A 23,478-nucleotide genomic window follows, 5' to 3' on the forward strand; every position below is an offset into this window, starting at 1 on the left:
GGGCTGACGAAGTCGGCGATGTCCTCGCTGAATTGCGTGCGTGGTCCAGGGGGTCGGTAGATCAGGGTGCCTCTGAGGGTGGTGTTCGGGTTGGTGTGGATCTGGAAATGCAGGTGTTCGGCGCTGGTCAGGGTGTTGTCGGTGCTGGTCGTGAGACGGATGGTGTTCCTGTGGATGATGGCGATGCCTCCTCCCATCTGGTTGGCGTTTCGGTCCCTCCGGACGATCTTGTAGCCCTCTGGGATAGCGATGGCGATGTCGGGAGCTGAAGAGGCGTTCATCCAGGTCTCCGTGAGGAAGGCAACGTCAGGGGCTGTGGTGTCTAGGAGGTTCCAGAGTTCGATGGCGTGTCTGTGGACGGAGCGGGTGTTGAGCAGGATGCACTTGAGGTGGGTGCTGCTGGTGTTCGACATGGCGGGTGCTGGTGCGGGGCTGGTCTGGATGCAGGAGAACTTGCAGGCGTGGCAGCTGAAAGGTCCGTGGGTGCGTCGTGGTGTGGCTTGGTGGCATTCTGGGAGTCGGCCGGTGTTGAGAGCGATGAGGGTGGCGGCGGAGTACGTCAGGCGGGTAGGTCGGGGTCTTCGAGGGCCAGGGGTCCTGGCGCTGGACGCGATCCGGTCGCGGACGGGCGCAGACGGGCTTGCCTTTGGCGCGCCTTTGGCGCACAATCGGCGCACCCGCTGCGCGTGGCCGCTGCGCGTTCGCACGGTCGCCATTTAAGGCGAAGTGCGCGGGTGGGCGGAGCAGCTGGGAGGCGGGAGCGGGGAGGGTTACAGAAGACAAAAAGGGGCGGGGACAAGCGGCGGTGGCGGGAAGGGAGGGCGGAGGGCGGCGAGGTAGGCGGACAACAAGGAAGGAAAGCAAACACGGGGAAAATGAAATTACAACAAAACAGGCACAAATAAGCGATAAAACAAGGGAAAAAAGAGAGTTAAGCCAAGCAGGCACAAAATAACGTCAAAACAAGGGCAAGGGAAAATGAAATTACAACAAAACAGGCACAAATAAACGATAAAACAAGGGAAAAAAAGAGAGTTAAACCAAGCAGGCACAAAATAACGTCAAAACAAGGGCAAAAACAACCGCAGCGGCGGCAGCCGGCAGCCGGCAGACGAGGCAGCAGCGAGGCAGAGGGCAGGCAAGGGGCACACGCAGCAGCTGGTGGCCGTGCGGCGCGGGGGTGTCCCACAAGTGGGTCACACTCACCTGCGTCGCACGGTCGCCATTTAAGGCCAAGTGCGCGGGTGGGCGGAGCAGCTGGGAGGCGGGAGCGGGGAGGGTTACAGAAGACAAAAAGGGGCGGGGACAGCGGCGGTGGCGGGAAGGGAGGGCGGAGGGCGGCGAGGTAGGCGGACAACAAGGAAGGAAAGCAAACACGGGGCAAATGAAATTACAACAAAACAGGCACAAATAAGCGATAAAACAAGGGAAAAAAGAGAGTTAAGCCAAGCAGGCACAAAATAACGTCAAAACAAGGGCAAGGGAAAATGAAATTACAACAAAACAGGCACAAATAAAAGATAAAACAAGAGAAAAAAAGAGAGTTAAACCAAGCAGGCACAAAATAACATCAAAACAAGGGCAAAAACAACCGCAGCGGCGGCAGCCGGCAGACGAGGCAGCAGCGAGGCAGAGGGCAGGCAAGGGGCACACGCAGCAGCTGGTGGCCGTGCGGCGCGGGGGTGTCCCACAAGTGGGTCACACTCACCTGCGTCGCACGGTCGCCATTTAAGGCCAAGTGCGCGGGTGGGCGGAGCAGCTGGGAGGCGGGAGCGGGGAGGGTTACAGAAGACAAAAAGGGGCGGGGACAAGCGGCGGTGGCGGGAAGGGAGGGCGGAGGGCGGCGAGGTAGGTGGACAACAAGGAAGGAAAGCAAACACGGGGAAAATGAAATTACAACAAAACAGGCACAAATAAGCGATAAAACAAGGGAAAACAGAGAGTTAAGCCAAGCAGGCACAAAATAACGTCAAAACAAGGGCAAGGGAAAATGAAATTACAACAAAACAGGCACAAATAAACGATAAAACAAGGGAAAAAAAGAGAGTTAAACCAAGCAGGCACAAAATAACGTCAAAACAAGGGCAAAAACAACCACAGCGGCGGCAGCCGGCAGACGAGGCAGCAGCGAGGCAGAGGGCAGGCAAGGGGCACACGCAGCAGCTGGTGGCCGTGCGGCGCGGGGGTGTCCCACAAGTGGGTCACACTCACCTGCGTCGCACGGTCGCCATTTAAGGCCAAGTGCGCGGGTGGGCGGAGCAGCTGGGAGGCGGGAGCGGGGAGGGTTACAGAAGACAAAAAGGGGCGGGGACAGCGGCGGTGGCGGGAAGGGAGGGCGGAGGGCGGCGAGGTAGGCGGACAACAAGGAAGGAAAGCAAACACGGGGAAAATGAAATTACAACAAAACAGGCACAAATAAGCGATAAAACAAGGGAAAAAAGAGAGTTAAGCCAAGCAGGCACAAAATAACGTCAAAACAAGGGCAAGGGAAAATGAAATTACAACAAAACAGGCACAAATAAACGATAAAACAAGGGAAAAAAAGAGAGTTAAACCAAGCAGGCACAAAATAACGTCAAAACAAGGGCAAAAACAACCGCAGCGGCGGCAGCCGGCAGCCGGCAGACGAGGCAGCAGCGAGGCAGAGGGCAGGCAAGGGGCACACGCAGCAGCTGGTGGCCGTGCGGCGCGGGGGTGTCCCACAAGTGGGTCACACTCACCTGCGTCGCACGGTCGCCATTTAAGGCCAAGTGCGCGGGTGGGCGGAGCAGCTGGGAGGCGGGAGCGGGGAGGGTTACAGAAGACAAAAAGGGGCGGGGACAAGCGGCGGTGGCGGGAAGGGAGGGCGGAGGGCGGCGAGGTAGGCGGACAACAAGGAAGGAAAGCAAACACGGGGAAAATGAAATTACAACAAAACAGGCACAAATAAGCGATAAAACAAGGGAAAAAAGAGAGTTAAGCCAAGCAGGCACAAAATAACGTCAAAACAAGGGCAAGGGAAAATGAAATTACAACAAAACAGGCACAAATAAACGATAAAACGAGGGAAAAAAAGAGAGTTAAACCAAGCAGGCACAAAATAACGTCAAAACAAGGGCAAAAACAACCGCAGCGGCGGCAGCCGGCAGCCGGCAGACGAGGCAGCAGCGAGGCAGAGGGCAGGCAAGGGGCACACGCAGCAGCTGGTGGCCGTGCGGCGCGGGGGTGTCGCGAGGGTGAAGAGGCCAATCTCTGCCCGTACTCTAGTATGTATACTTGTAATCCAAGCAAGAGGTGTCAGCAGAGAGGTTAGTCTCTCTCCTAACTGGAGTATGTAAACTTGTAATCAAAGAGAGAGCTCTTAGCAGAAGGGCCAATCCCTCCAGACATCCTACTACACACACCTGTCATCCAAGAGAAGGGTCTCAGTGGAGAGGTCAGTCCCTCCACACATACTACTACATACACCTGTCAACTGAGACAGAGGTCTGTGTGGAGAGGCCAGTCTCTCCCCTCATCCTACTACACACACCTGTCATGTAAGATATGGGCCTCAGTGGAGAGGACACTCCAACTCACATACTACTATTTACCTACATTTTGTTGTGATCGCCTGAGGCTCTCGTGAGAGTAGATCACAAAGTTCAGTAAGTGGATCTTGCTGGAAGGCCACGTGCCATCTCGTGGGACTTGAAGGAAAATCACTGAGCCTGCCACAAGGTGTTTTATGATCCAGCAAGAGTCTTGCAAGATCGTAATGGGAAGCAGTAGGAAAAAAGGACCAAGGCTCAACCAATAATTACAATTTTTATTAGATGGTTGAAGAAATGCTGTAATGAGATTTAGTAGAGAACCAGAGACCATTCACATTGTTCTGGGTGATTTGGAGGAGAAGGAAGTCTATTGGAGTTGTGCTCAACAGAAGTCACTGAATTTGAAACTGACATAGACTGGTGTCTTCAGTTACATATAAGCAACTGTGCTAAGTTAATTTAATTAAAAATATGGTTTCTGAACTGTGTTGAGAAGTGTCAGTAAGTGTGCTACTGTTGGTAAATGTATTCTATATAATGTTTAGTGAGTCAAAAGCTGCTTGTAGAGGTGTATGTTTTTTAATATAGGTTTTGAAATGTAGACTTTAGAATGTAGAGATATATCTCCAAGTATTGCCCATTTTGTGTTAAAAATGAAATGTTCCATCTTATGTAGATGTACGTAAAAGAGGCTATGATTCAGAAAATATAAAACAAAGATTCTGCAATCTGTTAAGAAAAAGCCTAGTGTTTCTATGAACCTTACTGTACACATATTTACCCCATGAGATGTTTGAGTGGAGACATTGCTACTTCTAAATTAAAACACTGGGCTCATTGTTAGGAAAGGTGTGTAACGAGGAATGTGTTACTTTGCAAACTGTTATAAAACCATGTTTGAAAGCATGTTATAATTGTGTTTGAGGTTGTGGAATTGTTTAAGGCAAACGGATATGAAGTTAATGACACAGTACATATACATATGTGAATATGAATGAAAAATTTAGAAATATTCAGAGACTATAGTGATGTTTCATTGTTATCAATTATTGATCAGTATGTAACTTTACTTGTTTTGGTTTTTTGGCTTTGTTAGATGGAAAATGGAAAACAGAATCTCTAAAAAACAGATGTACCATGTCACAGAATATATGGAGGAAGAAAATAAAAACTGTTTTAATTTGGAAGAAAGACAGTACAGTAATTGTGTGGAAAGTCAGGACATTTGTTTATTGCCAAACAAATGTTAGTCTTACTGCCTACAGCAACATTTATACCCTTGGAGAAGCTTGTTTTATGTACCTCTACTTGCTTTTATTGACAAAATGATTTGCTTACTTAAACAGCAAAAACGTGTTTTATTTTTATAAGATAGAGTGTTGTTTTCTTTGCTTGAGCAATAATTACCTGCGGAGAGCTGGCATCTGCCACTTAAAACAATGTGTAGGCAGCTAAAACAACTGTGTAGTTTGGCTGCAGGAGCTAAGTTTGCCTTAGATATCCTTTCAGAATGACTGCATCTAAAATGCTTCTACATTCATATAATGGATGTAAAATACTGGTTGTTTCTAATTTCAAGGCCTAACTCCTTTTTGCAAATTGTAATTTATTTGAACAGATTCTTTTGCCACCCAGCCTGCCAGAAAAAGACAAGTAAAGGAGATATTGTTTGGCAGTCTAGGATGGCTTAAACAAAGGAAAAGAAGATCAACGTACATCAAAATCCAGTCAGCAAATGAAGCAAAAGGGGAGTCTGTGTTACTGCCTAGTAATGAGAGGGAACAAAAAATGCAAACAATTGGTAAGGTTTGTTGTTTTCTTTGTTTTTACAGTTGTCCTTGTAGTTTGCTAATGTAGTCATAGTTTGTAATGCTGTTAAATTTGTTTTTTAAAATAAAATGTTTAAAGTTACTACAGATTTTTTTACTTAATAGCTTTTAAAGATTTCAATATTACAGTCTTGCAATGTTGATTTAAAGTGGCAGTTCCATCCTCAAGAACTGTAATCATGCAGCTGCATGTGTATGCATTTTTAAGGTACCATTGAGAGATTAGTGCTTCTTCTGAATGTAGAATAAAGATTTTTATACAAGAGACAGGTTTTGGTACAAAGGCGAATGCATTCTCATAGCATACTATGCACTGCTGTCTTCTGCTGAAGAAGGCAGTTCTTTTTCACATCTTAGGGGTCTATTAGGATGGCAGTCGGAAAACCACCCCGACCGCCATGGTAGCGTAAATCAACCGTCCGCCGGTACAGCGTCAAATCCGGTGCTCCGATTAGGATCAACTGCCCCAAAAATCCGACAGCGGCGGAACAAGGTCACAAAAGACTGCCCATAGCGGGTGGAGCTGGTGAAAATCCATCCGCGGCGGTCGGATTCGTGGTGGAAACACACTAAACCACCGCCAGGCCAGCGGAGCAACCGCACGGAAAATTTGTATTCCCCTGATGTGACAGCGTGATATTCCGCTGTTACCGACCCCCACGGTCACAAACAGTGATGAATGGGAGAGCCGGCGGAAGGGCTGTAGCATAGCCATCACTGGGGACGCTCCGGGATAAATATGGCAGTCGACAAGAAAAACTCACAACAAGGCCACCAAGGGCACACAGCAAACTAGCCCTGCCCCCAAAAACACCTAACACACTCCCATGGCAACTTCAAAAATACAAATCCCAGGACAACCCACATAACACACATGACAGCAATACTCCATTTTGACACACCCACATAGCTGAGTATAAAACCAGCCCCTTCCCTGACCAGAATCCTTTGCACTACTCCAGCACTGAAGGAACCAAACCCTGCAGCACATTGGATAGGCAAAACACAACACATCACACCAGCACAACAACACACACACCACCTACACCACCCCTACCACCCTCACAACTGCACCTCAAAACATTAGTACATCACACACCATGGCACCACAGAAAATACCCAAATTCACAGGGAGTGAGTTGTCAGTCATGGTAGATGAGATAATCAGAGTAGAACCACAAGTGTTTGGTACCCTGGTCCAACAGACACCATTAGCCACAAGAGCACAAATGTGGGCAAGGATAGTCAACAAGGTCAATGCATTAGGCAACACCCCGCGCTCCAGAAATGAAATCATGAAGCGGTGGCATGACCTGAAGAGGGTTGTGAAAGAAAAGAGGAACAAGAACCGTGAGCTGGCTCAGAGGACTGGAGGTGGCCCTCCCATTACACCAAAAACATTCACTGCATGAGAGGAGAAGGTGCTTGCCATACTGCAGCCAGAGAGTCTCACAGGAATTTCCGGGAGAGTGCAGGCTGGTAAGGACAAACAAATGTAAACCATCACACTGCCATGTACTGTCTTGCACAACTACAAAGCTACAACTCCTAGGCCCAAGACCATTAATGTGCACCACAAAACCCAACACAGGTCTCACCGATGTAACATCCACTCCATCTAAATCATCCCAAAGGTAAGCTGGAAAATTCCCCATGTTACATGTGTACAGGCAGCCAGCACTATAACTCCCACCAGGCAGCCCTGTCCCACCCCTGAGCAGGATGGAGCACTCCCCCCCACCCAGAAGCATGTGTCAGTCATTGCATTGTTCACGTTCACCTAACAGGTAGGTAGCCATTTTCACAATGAGGGCTGTTTGGGGGTGGGAGGCCTGCACTACAACTCCCAACAGGCCCCCTTGTCCTATCCCTGAGCAGGATGGAGCTCTCCCCCCCACCCAGAAGCATGTGTCAGTCATTGCATTGTTCACGTTCACCTAACAGGTAGGTAGCAATTTTCACAATGAGGGATGTTTGGGGGTGGGAGGCCTGCACTACAGCTCCCAACAGGCCCGCTTGTCCCACCCCTGAGCAGGATGGAGTACTCCCGCCCACCCAGAAGCATGTGGCAGCCATTGCATTGTTCACCTTTATTTAACAGGTAGGTAGCCATTTTCACAATGAGGGCTGTTTGTGGATGGGAGGCCTGCACTACAACTTCCACCAGGCTCCCTTGTCCCACCCCTGAGCAGGATGGAGCACACCCCCCCCCCCCAGACGCATGCATCAGCCATTGCATTGTTCACCTTCATCTAACAGGCAGGTAGCCATTTTCACAAGGAGGGCTGTTTGGGGGTGGGAGGCCTGCACTACAACTCCCACCAGGCACCCCTGTCCCACCCCTGAGAAAGATGGAGCACTCCACCACGACCCAGAAGCATGTGGCAGCCATTGCATTGTTCACCTTCATCTAACAGGTAGGTAGCCATCTTCACAGGGAGGGGTGTCTATGGGTGGGAGGCCTGCACTACAACTCCCAACAGGCAGCCCTGTCCCACTCCGGAGCAGGATGGAGCACTCCCCCCACCCAGAAGCATGTGTCAGCCATTGTATTGTTCAGCTTCATCTAACAGGTAGGTAGCCATCTTCCCAGGGAGGGCTGTTTGTGGGTAGAAGCCCTGCACTACAACTCCCACCAGGTACCCCTGTCCCACCCCTGAGCAGGATGGAGCACTTCCCCCCACCCAGAAGCATGTATCAGCCATTGTATTGTTCAGCCTCACCTAACAGGTAGGTAGCCATCTTCCCAGGGAGGGCTGTTTGGGGGTGGGAGGCCTGCACTACAACTCCCACCAGGCAGCCCTGTCCCACCCCTGAGCAGGATGGAGCACTCCACCACACCCAGAAGCATGTGTCAGCCATTGCATTGTTCACCTTCATCTAACAGGTAGGTAGCCATCTTCCCAGGGAGGGCTGTTTGGGGGTGGGAGGTCTACACTACAACTCCCAACAGGCCCTCTTGTTCCACCCCTGAGCAGGATGGAGCACCCCATCTAGAAGCATGTGGCAGCCATTGCATTGTTCACCTTCACCTAATAGGTAGGTAGCCATTTTCACAAGGAGGGCTATTTGGGGGTGGGGGGCCTGCACTACAACTCCCAACAGGCACCCCTGTCCCACCGCTGAGCAGAATGGAGCACTCCACTACACCCAGAAGCATGTGTCAGCCATTGCATTGTTCACCTTCATCTAAAAAGTAGGTAGCCATCTTCCCAGGGAGGGCTGTTTGGGGGTGGGAGGCCTGCACTACAACTCCTATCAGGCAGGCCTGTCCCACCCCTGTGCAGGATGGAGCACTCCCTCCCACTCAGAAGCATGTGGCAGCCGTTGCATTGTTCACCTTCATCTAACAGGTAGGCAGCCATTTTCACAAGGAGGGATGTTTGGGGGTGGCAAGGCAGAACTACAACTCCCAACAGGCCTCCTTGTCCCACCCCTGAGCACGATGGAGCACTCAAACACACACCCAGAAGCATGTGCCAGAAAGTCCACCCCAGTGTGACAACAGAACAGGTAAGCAGATAGTGCATGCACCACACCATTCCTCTCAAAAAGCATGGAGCCATATGACAACACAAGGCCTCACATCCCACCAAAATGTACACAGATACAATATCAATTTACAGTGTGCCGACATCTAAGCGTATGTAACTGTCACAGAAACATAAGTGTGAGTCACCAAATCCCATGTTGAAGCAAATCAGGGCACAAATATGCACAGCACTGAATGCTATCTGTAACTTTTATGGGGGCTGTGCTTGAAGGATGATATGAAAACAAAACAAGCATGGTCTTTCAAACAAATGTATCAAAGCACAGGACATGACAAAGGTATGCATTAGATCACAATGGCTAGTTCATGCGCAGATGTAACGCCTGCAAGGCAGAGTAATCAGCAAAGATGCTTCACATCAAGTTGTATTGCCACCAGTTGTCAGATGACAACCTTTCATTGCAATCACAAAATCTTCACGTGGGGCATGGTATCCATTGACATGTCACCCCATGGACAAGTAATGTATGTACCTCCACATCATGTCATGATGCGCATTACTGTGCAGACATACAATGTGCAAAATAGTCAACTGTGTGTTGCATAATCTGCAAATAACATACATCGAACACCAAGCTTGAGGGGTGCACATCAATGACCATTTCCCCTCTGTCCCACAGGTGACCAACTACTGACTGCAGAGGATGACAACATCAACCTGCAGAGCCAGTCTCCAGCCCCGGAACATGGACTCTCTGATGGGGACTCCCCAGATTTAGAGGATGCGGAGCTTGAATCCGGCCCACTGGTATGCCAGGGCGCAACAGGTCCCAGGACCCCACTGTGTCCCCCCCACCACCACATCAGCAACAACAACAACAACTATGCTGATCCCTGCTGGAACAACCTGTGCAGCCTCCACCACCACCACCAGTGCTGCCTGCAACACTCTACCTGCTCCAGAGGATGATCACCCCACCCCACCAACTGAGGAGGGCAGAGAGAGTAGGCGGGTGCATACAGTGGTAAGGCCACAGGTCTGTGACAGCAGGGCAGGTGGGAGGGCAAGGGGGAGTTTAAGCCAACAGGACACTGAGACAGAAGCCGTGGACAACATCACCAGAGTCCTTGGGGCCTATGAAAGTGTCCAAGGACAAACGGGCCAGCGCAGGAAGATGCCAGTGAGCTCCGCCTGCTGCTGAGGACCATAGACACCCGCATGGGCCAAATCGTGGACCTCTTGGGCCAGCTAGTGGCAGTTCTGAGGGACAGACCTCTGGAACAACCAACACCTCCACCTCCCTCCGGTGGCTCACAGGATGACAGTTCCACATCCTCCCCTGCGGCCACAGAGAGGGGGGACTCCTCAGACCCCAGCGGCCCCACAGCAGAGGCCACCCTGCCAAATGACTGAGGGGCCGTCCGAAGAAATCCAAGGGAGGAACCCATGGCAAAGCACCTGCCAAACGCAAGTCAAGGAGCCAGCCATGATGTCAACCCTCTTCACTATTGCATTGACTTTGTTGACTGTCCTTCCCCACACTGCCTTGTTAATGGCATACGTTTGTTGGATTGGGTCACCACATCAATGTGGTGACTACTCGATTGTCTCATCTACCCTCACTGACAACTCTTTGCTTCACAATTCACCCTTTTGTAAATATTCTCTCCCCTCTCACACGTACACATGGTAAATAAACACTCCTTACACACCTACGTTGTTGTGTCTGCTCCGTGTTAATCACAGGATGTGCAATGTTCACCATGATTACAATATACCAGGAGCACGGATTGTTTGTAGGCAAGGAGAGGCTGCAGGGACCTAGGAAAACACAACAGAACAATATTCACTAGTCAGGCGGTGGCATCACAGCCATCACACAACACATGTCATCAAGGTACTCCAATCTTCACACAATACTATGAGCGACTGTACCAACATAGACATCCTGTATCTGTGCCAAACTACCCTGTACCAGAAACATTGGCAGCCAGCACTGAGTAAACAACAGGCTGCAGTCACAAAGCTCACATAGACCTTTTCACCAACAATGACATCAGCAGACAAGGGCCCTGTTGTACATTGTCACTCACCTTCAAGTGAAGTAGCGGTTGATGAGCTGTTGACGCAGGTCGACACCTTCCTCCTCTCCACTATCCTCGTCACTGGACATGGGTTGGTTTGCAGGCAGGGGCCTTGGCTGCTCATCACCGTCCAGAAGCAGGGGGATCTCCTTGCGCAAGGCCAGGTTGTGAAGCATGCAGCATGCAACAACGATCTGGCACACCTTCTGGGGCGAGTACATCAGGGCACCTCCGGTCCTGTCCAGGCAGCAAAACCGTGACTTGAGGAGACCAAAGGTATGCTTTACCACACGACGGGTCCTCCCATGGGCATCGTTGTCGCGAACTTCGGCCGGTGTCTGAGGATTGCACAGTGGGCTCAGCAACCAAGGACGGTTGGGATATGCAGAGTCACCTAGGTGTGAGATTAACAGACCTACTTTGTAATACAACTGTGGCAGAGGACAGCATGTCGCACACACAACACGCTACTTGGCCCTGTGTACTCACCCACAATCCATGCACGCTCCAGAAGCAGATTAGCCATCAGCTGTGGCACAATGCTGTTACGCATGATGTACGAGTCATGGGCCGAGCCAGGAAATTTGGCACAGACATGTGAGATGATCATATCCGCCTGGCACACCACTTGCATATTGATGGAATGGAAATGTTTCCTGTTCCTTCCTGTAGATGTGCTCCCGTGCCTGTGGTGGAAGAAGTCCAACATGTGTGCAGTCAATGGCACCAACAACATTGGGGATGTGCCCAAGGCCATAAAAATCATCCTTCACACCCGCCAATTCATGTCTCCTGGGGAAATGGATATATCTGGCCTTGTAGATCATCATTGCAAACAGGATATCACATAGCACCATGCTAAACATAGGTTGCAACATACCACCTGCACCGGACACCGTGTACTGGAATGATCCAGTGGCAAAAAAATGCAGGGCTGCCATCACCTTAGATGTTGGTGTAAAAACAGTTGGATATGTTCTGCGAGGCCGCAGGTGAGGCTCCAACATAGCACATAGGTCTTGTAGGGTGGCACGATCCAGATGGAATTTCCGAATGACCTCCTCATCCTCCATGTCTGCCAGCACTGTGAAGAGACAATGCACATTTGGTCTCCTTCTAGGTGCACTGGAAGGGGACACATGTAAATGCAATCCACCATAAGATAGGTTCAACATCTTAAGTTTTGACTGACACAACGCCAACAATGACTGTCATCACAGTTCAGCTTACAGCCCAACTTACATGTAGGGACACCTTCAGCTACACTAGTCGTACACCTGTCCACTTTTCACACAGCGAGTACCTCCAAAACAATATCTGATTAGGTGAATGCCCAAAGCGATATGTCCACATCTTGCATGAGCAGCCCTGAGAGTATTTCATACAGCATATGTGTGAAACTGCAACACTACTGTCTCCTACCTAGCTGTTGTACCTGCCACGCCTTCTTGCGTAAGTTGAACAGGGCACACATCAACAACACAATGATCACAGTCTGTGCATGAGCCAAGCAAAGTAGACAGTGACATATTCACAATGTGTAGTCAGACACTCATCACTGTGAGTTGCTCAGCCCTATCACACATTGACATATGTACCCATTGGAGAGTCAATCACAACACTGTTCTGTGTACATGCCCAGCACTATCACAAGTGACATGTGAGGGAGTACATGCCAATGTTTTCAATCCTATACACCAACATGGCATGTGCAGTCAGCAGTAGGGTAAATGTTACATTGGCATTGTGTGCACAATCGTGTGCCATTAATCATGTGTCTACTCTGCAATGTTTGGAACTGGCCATTGGCCATTCACACAGCATGATGTGTCCATAGGTGCTGTCAAAGTGCTCTGCCACCCAAATAATGGTCACGGTCTCCAATGTATGGCAGCCATACTGCGGTAGCGACCGCCTGGCCCCTGCAGTGTGTCACCCCCAATGCCAAAGCCACACTCGCGGTACTGATACATATACGTTGATAGTCAAATGGCGGTTGGCATGCTCCGCCACCCAAATCACGGTCACTGGCACCATGTATGGCAGCCATACCACTGTAGTGACCGCTTGTCCCCTGCGGTGTGTCACCCCCAATGCCAAAGCCACGCACGCGGTACTGATACATATATGTTGATAGTCAAATGGCGGTTGGCATTCTCCGCCACCCAAATCATGGTCACTGGCACCAATGTATGGCAGCCATACCACGATAGCCACCGCCTGGCCCCTGTGGTGTGTTACCCCCAATGCCAAAGCCACACCCGCGGTACTGATACATATATGTTGACAGTCAAATGGCGGTTGGCATTCTCCGCCACCCAAATCATGGTCACTGGCACCAATGTATGGCAGCCATACCACGATAGCCACCGCCTGGCCCCTGTGGTGTGTTACCCCCAATGCCAAAGCCACACTTGCGGTACTGATACATATATGTTGAAAGTCAAATGGCAGTTGGCATGCTCTGCTACACAAATCACAGTCACTGGCACTAATGTATGGCAGCCATATCACAGTAGCGACCACCTGGCCCCTGCAGTGTGTCACTACCAATGCCCATGCCCTTACAGGCAATGGGAACTGCAATTTCGGTAGCCTAATGCAATTTTGAAAATCATGATAGGTGCGCTCTGCCACCGCAGGGCTAGTCATTGGATGCACTTGAAAGATGCACGACCGCAGTAGCGACTGCCTGCCCCCTGCGGCATGTCACCACCAATGCCCATGCCCTCACAGCCAATGGGAACCGCAATCGCGGTAGACTCATTCAATTTTGAAAATCGTGGTAGGCGTGCTCTGCCACCGCGGGGCCGGACATTGGATGTAATTGAAAGATGCACGACCGCGGTAGTGACCGCCTGGCCCCTGCGGTGTGTCACCGCCCATGCCCTTACAGCCAATGGGAACCGCAATCACGGTAGCCTAATCGAATTTTGAAAATCGTGGTAGGTGCGCTCCGCCACCGTGGGGCCAGTCATTGAACGCAATTGAAAGATGCACAACCGCGGTAGCAACCACCTGGCCCCTGCCGTGTGTCACTGCCAGTGCCATGCCCTTACAGCCCATGGGAACCGCAATCGCGGTAGCCTAATGCAATTTTGAAAATCGCGGTAGGCGTGATCCACCACCGCGGAGCTGGTCATAGGATGCATTTGAAAAAAGTTGACCTGGAACACCAATTGCAGCAGCTCAGAAGCTACCCCAGGGAGCTATGTATGTGTGGGAGAGAGCCTCACATTTCTACTGCTTCCAGAGTCTGCTGCCTGACACCCCTGACCACCACCTGCTGCTGCATGAGGCTATATGGTGCTCCAGATGTAATGGCAAGTGTTTCAGAGAGTGCGGGGAGTGTACACATGAAGTTGATCTGCTGCAGTATGTGCCAGAGAGTTTGAGTTTGTGTCATACACTGACTAGCATGCTGTCTCCAGTGGAAAGGGAAGTGTAGCCTATTTCACACCATTCCCTGGCTGCACATCAGAATGGGAGGGACACGTATTGTTTTGTCAGCAATACAGTGACACAGTGTTAGAAATGGGATTTCTGGTTGGCTAAGGCTTGCGCCAAAGCCAGGCAGAAACTACCGCTCTAGTCAGGGCAAGGGAGTTACACACTGAAGATAACCCCTGCTGACCCCCTTGGTAGCTTGGCACGAGCAGTCAGGCTTATCTCATAGGCAATGTGTAAAGCGTTTGCGCAACACACACACACAGCAGCAACAAACTGGGCACACCAATAAAGAAACTCCACACAAGGTTATATAAAAAAAATATATAATACCAGGTATGAAAAAAGGGTCTGAGGGAAGTTTACAGACCTGCACGGATAAATCCCCCTACCATATCTAAGAACAATAAAGAATGTGCGGGTCCTTAGAAATGATATATATACAGACTATTAACCTGCATAACCCAACAGGAAAGCACAATTTGAGGGAGTCTCATTTAAGAGGACGGAATCCCATCACCCACCAAGGTGGCATGCTTCATCATTTGGGATCTCCTCTTGGCTACAACCTGGAGCAGCCAATGAGCTACAACTCCTTGCTAGGGTAAAGGAGGAGCTCGTGGATGTTTTTAGTATAATCCGGGGCTAGATCACCTAAGATCGATGGAGCATGAAGCAGTGTGGGGAAAGTGTGTGATGCAGTGTATAAAGTAAGCGAGTTAAAATTGACTACCAGAAGCAAAAGGAGTTTATTAAGTATCTCGTGGTGTCAAGGGTTAAAAGCAGTAAGGGCGTGGTCTGAATAAATGTGTGAGCGCGCTAGTGAAAATGCTGAGAAGGTCTACATGTTTCAGCCAACCTTGATCGTAAATTGATCATGGCTTTCTTCAGAACCTAGTTGTAACCACTGCAAACTGAGTAAGTGAAAACTAACACAAACCCCCCCAAATTTTGTTTTAACATTTTGGAACGATAAAACCAACAGTATACCTGTGTAAGGCTTTAAGTAGAAACAACAGGGATACGTGTCGAGCTCCTGTTGGGAAAAGAAAAAGAAAAAGATACGAATTCAATGTATGCATGCATATGTTAGAGTCTGTAATATCACGGCACATTTTCAATCTATAAAAAAAGTGCTGCATTTCTCAGAAACAGTAATAGTAGGCAATATATCAACAACCTTACCCGTATTAAATCGGGAGGAAATCCCACCGCTCCTGGCAACAACTCAGGGCATGAGGCAACGCTCTGTGGACAAAAAGAAAAAACTAGACCCACGAATATTGGGAGTTTGTATTAAAAAATGGTGGACCTGCCTGGCACCACCACTATTGCTTATAAACTTAGTGAGTCATGCTGCACATCACTGTCGCAGACATGACTTTTCATGGTATATACAAGAACATACTGGAAAGTGACAAGGGAAGAGTTAACTGATAGTGAGGCTAGTTCCCTTATTATGTGTGCAGAGACACCAATGTCAGTCACGCTCAGTTTCGTGACACGCTCAATCTTTAGCATAAACGGGTATTTTTATAATCTGAAAGTTATGCCGGGGCTGTAATGGGGATTGTATGCTCCTGGGAGGCCCATGTCTTAAAAGCCATTTTGTTCCGGAGTCCGAGCCAAATCTGTATATTGCTAAAGTCAATGCCAAGTTAAAAGTTCCCCATGCAACTTCAGATAACGGAATTAATGTCTTACTTTTCAGTGCCGATTTGGACCGTGGATCCAGAATTGTTGCACAAATGTAATGTTCTTGTGACAGAATCTTATTTTGAACCCTTGTATTGTCAGCTAAGCAACGGAATAAGCTCTCCACCAACTCATTTGCTTCTTTTCTTTCCTCTACACCGTTGTACACTTTAGACACCTCCTTCAACTGTTGCTCTAGCATGTGCAACAATGGGATTACTTGGCCCATAGTACAGTCCTCCTTGCTGACTTCACGTGTGAAGACCTCGAAAGGGAGAAGCATCTCAGTCAGGCATTTAACTAGGCACCATTGGTCCATCTGAAGGGTCATGCCTTTCACAGTAGCATCCCCTCCTCGCATGATATATTCATTGATTGGTCTGTACTGCTCAAACAGACGGTCAAGCATGTAATACGTTGAGTTCCAATGTGTTGCCACCTCCTGGATGAGTGCTTTGACTGGCATTCTATAGTCACGTTGAATGATCCTCAGCTGCTTCCGATCTTCAAAAGAATGGCTGAAATGAGTGCATATTCTATGCCAGGTGGTCAGTAAGTTGCTGACTATGGCTTCTTTTTTCAGAAAGTCTTGAACTATTATGTTAATGCAGAGATCCAAACATGGACCCTGAAATAGGAACCAAGCTGCATGGCCTTAAGTACATTACTGCCATTATCTGTGGAAACAAAACCAATCTTAAGCCCTCTTGGGCGCAGCCATTCAAAGACCTTGCTGTGAAACTCTTCCAAAATGTTTACAGCAGTATGAAATTTCTCCTTGGCGAACTGTTGCATGTTTACGAGTAGCATTAAAAATCTCAGCTGTGTCAACAGCAACTACTTGAGAGCTTATCTCTAACCCCCACAAAAGAGACCCAGTGTGCAGTGATGCACATGTAATCAGTGGCTTGGCAACTGGTCCACATGTCTGTTGTCAGCTGGATATTGTGAACAGCACTCTGCTGCAAAGCTTGTCCAACCAATCCCAGCACATCGTTATGTAGTGCTGGAACAGCAACTCTGGCAAAATAGGACCGGCTGGGAACCTTCCATTTAGGGCAGATGGCTGACACAAATTCAAGGAAACCCACCCCTTCCACAAATGAAAAAGGGAGAAGGTCCAGCGCTAACATTTTAGCCAGCTTCGCATTGTACAACAGTGCCGTTGGGTGGTTGCGTTCATACTGCCCCTCCGACCAATGGGTTCAGTTTTACTTTTTTCTAAGCGAAGTAGGTGAGCCTCCCACTGGATACTGTGCTGTATTCTGAGATGACTTGTTTGGCCTCCAGTACCATAGTTTGTACCAAGCTTACCCCGCCTAACAGCCTGTTGACAAATTGAGCATATAGCAATGTTCTCCTTCTTACTGCTGACCGAAAAGAAGTCCCAAACTGGGGAGGAGAACTTTCTGGCGCTGCTGGATGTGCCACTTTCAATACCAGATGAACTGGAGGGTGTGCCTGGAATTTGACTCTGTGCAGTTACACTGCCACTACCTACTGAGGTGGTGGTTGAGCTGGATGTAGGTCCCTGCCAAGCCTTTGCAAATATGGAAGCTGGAGGTCGTGTTGTTGTTACCTGTGTTGGAGGTATCCGTGCTAGATCCCTCACAGGAATTTTGGATAAGGTAATAATGTTGGTCTCCATCTCCTTGGGGCCGGGAGTTATGTTCGTGATGACTGGTTCATCATCATCATTCCCCTCTTGTACATCTACCTCCATAACTGTAAGGTTTTCTGGAACCTTCCTTTTCAATAGACTAGTCTTGTGGCGTGCATCACTCTCAGACTGAGCTGGTGGCTTCCAAGTGGCATCAAGATCATCTGAAGCGGGGCTTGAAGAAGAAGATGATGGACTAACCCTCCTTTTCCTTTCTCGGGGTCTGGAAGACAATGGATCTTCTGAAACAGTGGCTTGCTCCTCTTTGTCTGCAGGAAGCTCTATTTCCTGAAATGCCCCTACTTCAGGAGGAACAACTACTATTGTGGGCTGTGGCTGCTGCTATTCTTGCGCCTGCTGCTGTTCTTGCGCCTGCTGCTGTTCTTGCGGCTGCTGCTGTTCTTGCGGCTGCTTCTGCGCCTGCTGCGGCGCATGCTGCTGCCCACTTATCTGCTGAGTTTACACCTGAGTGGATTGTGTACTACTTTGCGATAATGAAATTTCAACATCTCTGCTTGTTAATAGACTGGCTACCTCTGCGACACTCATGGGCTTTGGCCTAGGTTGGTGGGGCTTGCCCGCTGATGCGGAGGTGCTGCTCCCAGCTTGGTCCCTGGACAACGCTTCTGCAGGTGTAATAATTTTTTGTTTCCCAAAAAACATTTGGGGCGGCACACCAGTCTTGATAAGTGCCACTTCCTTTTTAGGTCTCGCCTACGAAGTGCGCATGCGCTGCATAGGCAAAAAGACCTTTTGCAATCGCCATGGCTTTTCAGCCAAACATGTGCACGCGTTCCATTGCCTTCAATGGCAACGCGTGCACATGAGGCGATTTACTTGTGGGAGCGAACGCCGCCATATGGTAGCAATTATCACTCCCTCAAGTAAATCGTGCAGGACCCCCTCCTCCCCCCTGCGTCTAGCGCGCACGCGCGCACACACCACTCCAGGGCTTGTTTTTTTTTTTAACTTTAAGTGCGCGGCGCGCGTGCGGGCGATGCTTGTTAATAGCATTCCGTCGTCCTTGCATGCTGTACTCTGACGTGGTTGAGGGTGACTTGACAGCAAGCGGTACTGTGGCGTGATGAGGAATAACTGGCGAACAGTCGTAAGGACTGGCTGTGGTCTGGTGGCTGAATTGCTGGTTTTGGGGACCTCAAATTTGGATTCTGCTCCGATTTGGTATTTGAAATGGAACACACTGCGTTATCGCATGTTCCTGCAACTTTTAAAAAAATGCCATAAGTGGGCCAGACATGGTTGAGCCACGAAATAAAATACTTTAGACGTCAGTCAGAGACAGAAAATTTAATTCTCTGCTTTGTTCATGGGCAGCACAGTTCACTTTGCATTTGGGTCTTTTTTTAAATTCAGGAAAAAAAAGTCAACCCGTATTATTTTGGACTCTGCAAGTTTACCTGTGTACAGTTAGATAAACCTATGCAAAGTCAGTTACAATAATAACGTTTTGCTGAGATCCAGAAACAAGTGTCATCCACTGAAGCATGTTGTTCTTTTGGGAGAAAAGGTGTCATAACCAAGTGCTTTTAGTAACAGAACATTTCCATTTCTGGATGAGTAATGCGTTCTCAGATTCCAACTGCTGTCTTGTGACCTCTCAACCCGCTATGTAAAAAATTGAGGGGCTTATTTACAATCCCATGCGGTGCGAGTAGCTTGTAAATATGCCCTGGAATCTGTGCACTGTTCTACCACTTGGTTCAAAATTAGCCACGGGAGTCTAGGCGCTGCTGTGACCTCCCCAGCTCATACCTTCAGTATCAAAACATCTATAGGGCCAGGCACTGGCCACTTTTGAAGAGTTTACCCACGCAGCGCAATGGAAACATTTCTCTTGCGTTTATACGAATAGCTGCTTTATTACCCAGCTTGTCTGACCTCTTTATCCACCATGTGAAGATAAAGAGCAGTATCAGCCGAGTGCTTTGCTGGAATCAAAATACAACTACAGTGCACAGAAGCCCTGATAGCAGTGGCATCAGCCCGCTAAATCCCCCCTCCAGAATTCAACAGCCCTCCCTACTACACAGTAGAGTGTAACGAGCTCAACACTTTTCTAGTGAATCCCTTACCCCAAACACTGTTTCTGAGCACAGCGGCCCCTCCCCACACCTGTGTGTAGCAGCAGTGGGGTTTTGTTACAAGTGGTAGCTGAAAAGAACAAGCAATTGCAATGCAATAGGTCTCGCATTTACGCGAGTTTGAGCTATTGGCATTGCAAATGACAATGCCTTTTATTTATATTTTGGTTTTTAAAACATAAATAAAAGTCATTGACATTTACAATGCCAATAGCTCAAACTTGTGTAAATGCAAGACCTATTGCATTGCAAATGCTTGTTCTGTTCCTTCTTCTCACTGACAACTTTCTTGGTACTGGAGGACCTGTTACCTTTCTTTGGGCCCATCTTCTTCATATGTCAGTAGGACGCAGGTGCACAAGTTGCAGAGATGTCTGTGGTCACACGTGGACGTGACGTGGTGCGCTGCAGGATTCTGTCTGGCAGTACGACGGGTGATGATGATCACAACTCCTCCTCTATCTTTTTGTGCACCTAAAAGCAAAGAAGCCATGAGAAGAACATCCGTGAAATGTTGAATTTTTGTTGTGGTTCAATTACTACTAGTACAAACAAACAAATAAAAGATATAAGTTAGTGTAGCCATTTGTGAGACTTGGTCAACAAGGGCTTTCATAGTATACTGTGTACACTCTCAGGAAGGATAGGAAAGAAGAAGAAGAACAACAAAAATACAAATGTAATGGAAGTGGACCCTGTTTGGCATTACATTCTTTGCTCATAACATCATTCAGGGAGCTGCTGCTGGCAAAGGGGATGGATGGAAGCAGTAAGCCAAGAGGTAAACCATGCAGGCCTATATGGCAAAAGCAGCACACTTATATAACTCCCACCAGAAATGGTGGCCACCAGCCACATTGAGACTCACAAAATCACAAGCAACAAGCAGGAGGCCTGGAAAACAATGAACTGAGAAAAGGCCTATAATAGCCAGGCCAAGGATGCATGCTGCCAAACCACACTGCTTTGCCTTTTAATGCAATAAAATGCAAAAATGAAAATCCACACGGCTAAACAAGGTCTGCAAGGTACACAACAACACACCACACACCACAAAGGCATTTATTTAACACACACCCAGAAAGAACAGAAATACCCCCAAAAATACACATTTTGCAATTCAATCCAACACTATCCATACTCTAAATGGTGTTTAAATTCAACAGAACACACAGAAACAGTTGTATCATGCACCCATGACTACCTCTGAGCCTACTGGATGAACGGCCTGTTGGCAGACTAGGCCGCAAAGTTGCAGGCCTATGGCCAAAGCACACTACCTGCCTTCAAAATGGCCACCAGCCACATAGCCAGGCCCACACAACTACAAGAACCTGAAGACAGGCAATGCAGGTCTATTGCAAAAAGCACACAGCCTGGCTTCAAAATGGCCGCCAGCCTCATGGCCAGGCCCACAACAACAAAAAGCCTAGGCCACAAAGCAATAAGTAGCATGCAGGCCTGTATGGCAAAAGCAGCACACTAATAACTCCCACCTGAAATGGCCACCAGCCACATGGACACTCGCAAAATCACACGCAACAAGCAGGAGGCCTGGAAAACAATGTCCTGAGAAAAGGCCTATAATAGCCAGGCCAAGTATTCTTGCCGCTAAACCGCACTGCTTTGCTTTAATGCAATAAAATGCAAAAACGAAAATCTACGGGGCTAAACAAGGTCTGCAAGGTACACAACACACCACACACCACAAAGGCATTTATTTAACACACCCCCAAAAAGAACAGAAATACCCCCAAAAACACACATTTTCCAATTCAATCCAATGCCATCCATGCCATAAATGATGTTTGAAATAAATTCAGCACACACCAAAGGAACAGTTGCTTCATCATACACCCACCTATGACTAGCTCTGGGCCTACTGGCTCACCACAACAATAAAATAAAAAAACATAATGATAAATACGAATATTGAAGTTGCAGCAACTGTAATGCCCCAATGAAAGAAACAACAACACCAACTTACTTGTAAAATATCAAAATTAAAAAGTCCTCAAATCCAATGATAATGATGCAACAGACACTAAGAGTGATCCTTCCAGCTCAAAATACAAAGGCAGAATGAACAGGAGATGGACAAAGCACTGGGAGGAGCCTGCTGGACAGGAACAGGAAGTTGAAGACTCTGTGGCACTTCCTCCCTGCTCCCCCCCAAATTTCTTTTTTTAAAAGGACTCCTTGCACAAAAAAGTACAGCCAAATGTCAATCTGAGGAGTTTTTTTCATCCAAATCATCATTTACAGAAGGTTTCATGCTGCTTGAGATATTATTCTTCTCCAGATTGAAAATTTTGCGTGTTCGGGATCGCGAGCTTCACCACACTTTCACCGGATGTCGAATGGCACACCCAAATGACGTGTTCGCGATCGCACGCTCACTCTCGCGGTGGTGAATGACGTGTTCGTGATCGCAAACTCTCACGGGATAGAGCGACCGGCTACCAACATCTTGTGGTGCACGCAAACGGATCAGAAAACTCGTTGGTGAACGCAGGGATCCCGGTAAGTCGACCACGTGCGCGAGAACGCATTTGTAAAGCGTGAACATGGAAAAAATCTCCACTACGCCGCGGATCGTGGAAATTTTGACATCTCCGCGTTCTCCACGGAACACGAAAATGCCAAAATATCACAAATTCCGAGAACGGAACAGAATTTGACGCCCACCTTTAGGAGAAAGGCAAATAGTTTAGGGATGACCCTGCAAAATGGGCCAAGACCAACACAACCCCCTTCCAGGAGCCAACACGCAGGGTAGACCAATCACCACCTTGATGGGCTTCCCTGCCTTGGGTGATAGAACATGGACGCAGGCCCGCAACTGCAGGGACACCCTCCAGCTGTACGCCATTCTGAACCCATGTGTGTGTGTAAAAGCTCCCAGGACCAACTAAGCTACCCCACTGGTGCTCCCTAGTTGTCCTCGGCCAGGAAAAGGCCATAGCCCATCCAGATGTATCTGGTCCTGGCCACCTCACAGAGTGGGTGCGGTAGCATCAGGCACCAACTACCCATTCTCCACTCCACCCCTCATCAGGGCAGTTCTAAACTGCCACTGATCCTCCAGCCTAGAGTCTGCACCCTCAGGCTGACCAGAAATCACAGGTGAGGCTCTCCTCCCCCTACCTCTCCTTCTAGGGTTCCGCACTCTCCTCCTTTGAGAGGCACACTCAGAACACAACTCTCCCACCAGTTCACGACCTCTCTCTAGCAACTGGTCTCCCAACCTAGGGTCTAAACCCTCAGGTAGCACCGGGGTCAGAGGCAAGGACTCCCTCCCTCTGCAACCACTTCCAGAGTTCTGCACCCTCCCACCTGGAGCAGTACCCCTGGAAGCCAAACCGGTCAGGACACTGGTTACAGATGTCCTTCCCTCCAGGTCAGGCAGATCCTGAACCTGGCCTCCCAACCTTGGGGCTGAACCCTTCAGCTGAGCACTTGCCTGGCACGCCAGGATTTCTGAGGACTCACACAGTATCCCCCCGGTCAGGACACCACCTACCGATGCCCTTCCCTCCAGGTCAGGCAAGACCTGAACCTGGCCTCCCAACCCAGGGACCAACCCCTGTGGTTGAACACTTGCCTGGCACACCAGGACCTTCAGGGGACTCACACTGTATCCCCCCGGTCAGGA

The sequence above is a fragment of the Triturus cristatus genome, chromosome 8 (genome assembly GCF_964204655.1).
Source record: "Triturus cristatus chromosome 8, aTriCri1.1, whole genome shotgun sequence".
NCBI classification, from domain to species: Eukaryota; Metazoa; Chordata; class Amphibia; order Caudata; family Salamandridae; genus Triturus; species Triturus cristatus.